Raw genomic sequence first — 5,101 nt, 5'->3', positions numbered from 1 at the left:
TACCACTCGCCCTGCTGAAGGTGAGTTTTATGTGTTGATTTGGCTGCTCTTTAGACCTCCCATTGCAATTAAATACTAAGCTAGGTGTGGCTATGTTTTGTAGCTTGATTATTGTTAATCATTTGTTGAGTCTGAATAAATGATATTATGCTATATAGGTGTGCACAGCTATTCAGATTCCCAGAGATAAGTCAGAACTTTCCAAGGTCCTGTATGGTTATCTCATTCCCCAGCTTTTTCTTTTGAGTTTTTTTGATTAGCTTCACTATCACACTGCATTGGGAAGCTGCAATATTAAACACTTGTCTCTGTTTTTTGGGTTTGAATCCAGGGGTACTTAAACACTGAGCCACATCCCCAGCCCTTTTTATATTTCCTTTTGAGACAGGGTTTCACTAAGTTACTTAGGGCCTCACTAAATTGCTAAGGCTGGCCTCAAACTTGTGATTGGTCTTTCTGCCTCCGCCTTCTGGGTCACTTAGATTACAGGGGAGTGCCACAACACCTGTTTTTTTTTTTTTTTATTTTGTTTTTTGATATGGGTTTTTACCAGGCTGGTTCTTCAACTCCTGGTTTGTAGGGATCAGGCACTTGGCTCTGGTTCTTGTTGGCTAATGCCCTAGGGACAAGGATGTTAAAAAAAGGTGTCAAAAGATCTCAAGTTTGAGACTAGTCTGGGCAACTTAGTGAGACCGTCTCAAAATAAAAAATAAAACTGATTGTGTATGAAGTCTAGTGGTAGAACACCCCTGGGTTTAATCCCTGGCACCTCCAAAAATAAGTAAATAAAAATTGAGAAAACTGAGTCAGGTGAAATTTTTTAAAAAAGTTTGTGAAAGGGGGCTTCCAGGAAACTTCCAGAGAGTTCAAATAATGACAGTGATCTGAGAAGGGATCTTTGGAGAGGTCCAAACCCCTTCTGCCTCCTCTAGTAGCTGCCAGACTGTTGGTTTTCTTTCTGATCCTTGAGTTGTTTGGTTTTTAAGGCTAGTGTAGAACTGGGGATGGGAAAATGGGAAGAGCTCAAGTTAAAATGTCACACAGCTGGTGTGTTTACTGAAATTCTGAAGAATGTTAACCATTCTTGGTTGTTGCAAGCCTTTGGCTAATACCAGAGCTTGAAAAAGCTTATTTTTGATTTATTATTATTATTATTATTATTTTGCCAGTACACTTATTGCTTTTATGGAGGAGGGGCTTTGTGTAGCTCCTCTGCCATTCCTCCTGCCCTCAGGATGAAAGTACAGAGCAGAGGTCCAGGTGCCCTCTCTGTAAGGGAACAGGGCCATGATAATGGTCTTCAGAACTTTTTAAAAAAAATTTTTTTTGGTACCAGAGACTGAAACACAACCCCAGTCCTTTTTAATTTTTTTTAAATTTTTTAATTTTTGAGACAGGGTCTCACTAAATTGCTTTAGGGACTCTGCCTCCAGAGCTGCTAGGATTACGGGTGTGGGCCACAATGTCCAGCTCAAAGATTTTTTGAAACCTTTTGTAACTTTGCCATAGTTACAAAAGTCTGTTTCTGTACTAAATCTGTTTCTGCAGTAAGATGCAAAGGCCCTTGGGCTCTGGTTGTGTACAAGTGACTGTCTTGTAAGCAATGGGTAGTTGCTCTCAGAGAAGAGAATGCCATCTGCCCTTTCTGAGAACAGTGAACTCATCATGGTGTCTCTGTGAGGCTGCTAAGAAAGTCCACAGACATTTCAGCTCTGAAAGTATCTTAAAAACTATTCTTTCTAGATGAGGCTTAGGTGTAAGTGTAAAATCAAAGCTAGATGGAGCATTGGTCCACCTGGAGGGTGTGTGTGTGTGTTGGAAGACAGGACAGACAAAAACAAATAAAAACATCATCAAAGACAGAAAAGTATGGTGGAGATGAGGGGCAGGAGCTGTGCTGAAGAATCACAGGGAGGGGACCAACTATCTCAGGTGGTCAGACATGAGGAAAAAACATTTAAGAAGGATGAGGCATGGTGGTGAGAGCAATTTTGCAGGGTAAAGGGACAAACAGCAATGCAGGCAGAAGGAATGGCCTTCAAAGGCTAAGGAAGACTGAGGTGCAGAGAACAGCCTGGAGCAGAGTGGTGTGAGGTCAGAGAGGATAGTAAGGGGCCAGTGCATGCTGGGCCTATGTGACTGTGTGTCCTGGTTTGCCCAGCACATCGTTGGTTTGTTTGTTTATTTGTTTATAGTACTAGGGATTGAACCCAGGGGTACTCGACCACTGAGCTACATCCTCAGTCCTAATTTTCTGAGACACTGTTTCCCAGGCTAGCCTCAAACTTTCAATCCTCCTGCCTCAGTCTTCCAGGAGCCAGGATTACAGGTGTGCACCCCTGTACTCGGCCAGCATATGATTTTGACAATACAGTGCCCCTGATCACAAGTCATGGTGATCATTATAATATTAAGAATTTGGGGGCTGGAAGTGTAGCTCAGTGGTAGAGCCCATGCTTAGCCTGCATAAGGCCCTTGGGTTCAATCTTCATTACAGAAAAAAAAAAAAAAGATAAAAATTTTATCCTGGATGCAATGGAGAGCCATGGGTTTGGGGACAGAGAAAGACCTTCACTGGGGAAGGTGAATTAGGCCACAATGTGAGATGAGGGAAGGTTACAGCCAACCAACCAGATCTCACCCAGACTGTTCCAAAGAGCTCATGGTGTTGGCCTCTTTTTTTAGATTTTGTTACATCAGAATCATTTAATGCAGATTTGTATGCCCTATTTCAGACCTGCTTATTCAAATCTGCTAATGAATCCTGTATTACTGGGTACTCCCCAGGTGGATCCAGCATTTTGGAGTCAACTGCCAGTTGACACCCAGGCATGTTTCTCCAGATGCCATCGACAGCCAGGAGTGAGCTGTGCTGGCATGTGCTGGCAGAGGTTTAATGTTTACTAGTCACCTGGGGATTTTGTTAAAACCCAGATTCTGATTTAGTAGGTCTGGGTTGGGGCCTGAGATTCTACATTTCTCATAACTCCCAGTGATGCTGTTGCTGGTGGCCATTGGATTTTACTTTTAGTAACAAAATAGGAAAGTGGCTCAAATGACTAAATTTGCTTTGTCACCCCCTAGCTATGTTTTGATTAGCTTAAAAAATAATAGCTATGTGTTATATGCTTGCTCTCCATAAGGCACAACACAAATACCACATACTTGCAGTCATTTTATGAAACAAGTACAATTGTTATGTCCTTTTTATAAAGGACACCGAGCCTGAGAGACACCAAGTGATTGCCCAGAGTCACAAATCTGGTGACCGTTACTATTAGCCTGTACTACACACCCCACTCATTCACTTGTTTACCCTGAGAATCTCCTGGCTCTTTTAGAAACTCTTCTCAACTAACTATGATCTCTCTTCATTCTTGCTTTCCAGGAATCCAGTATTTTCTTGCCACATGTCATTTGTCTGAAAAGAAATACCTCAGTGGTAGTGTAAGGCTTTCTGGCTGTCTTCCTCCCTCCAACAATCAAACCATCTTCATGGGACAGGAACAAACTGAAGGCACGACAAGGAAATTGAGTTGAAACATGCATGAGAATCTGTATGTCTGTTTTCTATTATTTAAAAATATGGGGGTATCTGTTTTCTGCCAACCTATTACCAGGATGTCATTTTTTAAGCAGCTGTGGTTTCTCACACTGCTGGATAACCCAAAGGAGAAAAAAAAAAGCATAGATATCATATCGTATGACTGAAATTCTTGTTGTTTTGGCGAGGTGACTTTTAAGACCTAACCCTTTCCCCAAACAAAAACCCTTAAAGATGAAGCTAAAGGCAAAAATACTCTTGCTTCGTGTTTTATAAGGAACTGACTGATCCCATAAACACGGTGTGGTCCTGGCCTTGACAACTTGACTAAATTCATTCCTAGAGATGGATGTGAAGATTTCAACACCTGAGTAGAGAGCAAGGTGCACTCCCTTTACTCAGCCCCCTCATACTCAGGAGCATATCTTCAGAACGCATCCTGCGACAAGACTAGTCACAGCTGGGTGCCATGGCACTACCTGTAATCACAGTGACTTGGAAGGCTGAGGCACGAGGATTGCAAGTTCAAGGCCAGCCCTGGCAATTTAGCGAGACCCTGTCTTAGAGTAAAAAAAAAAATTAAAAGAACTGGGGATGTAACTCAGTGGTAGAGCAAACCTGGGTTCACACCCCAGTACAAAAAAAAAAAAAAAAAAGACTGTAGTCACTAGGAGAGATGACAGAAACAGAGATAACCCTAACCAGTGGAGTAGAAATTGGAAAAACTGCTTTGAAAAGAAGAAAAATCAATTAAATGTTATTGATAGTTATTTGCTCTCTGCAGCCAGGACTATTTTCAGAGTTTTTTTTTTTAATTGGTTGTTCAAAACATTACAAAACTCTTGACATATCATATTTCATACATTAGATTCAAGTGGGTTATGAACTCCCGTTTTTACCCCAAATACAGATTGCAGAATCACATCGGTTACACATCCACATTTTTACATAATGCCATATTAGTAACTGTTGTATTCTACTACCTTTCCTATCCTCTACCTCCCCTCCCCTATTTTCAGAGTTTTAAAGAAATAGAAGAGAAATACCACCTCGGGAAGGTTTCCATTTTTCTTCTGGCTTGTCCTTATCCCTGGGCTTAATTTAAAACATCTTCCCCAGGTACTCTTAGCCCCCTCAGGTTTTCCCTGCAGGGCTTTCCAAATCTTCCCAAATTGGTTCCACTGTGGGGACAGTGTTCAGGACACCTCCAGGAATCTCTTCTTTCAATGTGAGGTTCAATGTTTCATCCTCCAAAAACTTCTGCTTTTTCCTTTCTGCTGTCCTAGTACTTAGACTTTTAGCTGGAGAGCTCTACAAGGCCATTTGAGGGGTTCACATTCATAGGCCTCTTGATTAGTCACAACTAAATAAAAGAGGATCCTAACTTCCCAGCCTCCCCTAGCTCCTGAGACATAAAGCGCACAAGCAGGCACGCATGTGCATCCCCACGCATGTGCCTCCCCGGGCATGTGCATTCCCACCATGTGCATCCCCACCCATGGTGTTTTGCTAGAGAGGACTTGTAAGGGCCATCATCTCCAATAATAATTGGGTTTC

Source organism: Marmota marmota, unplaced genomic scaffold (assembly GCF_001458135.2).
Source record: "Marmota marmota marmota unplaced genomic scaffold, marMar, whole genome shotgun sequence".
NCBI classification, from domain to species: domain Eukaryota; kingdom Metazoa; phylum Chordata; class Mammalia; order Rodentia; family Sciuridae; genus Marmota; species Marmota marmota.
The sequence above is the reverse complement of the archived record's forward strand: the minus strand, read 5'-3'. Positions refer to the sequence as shown.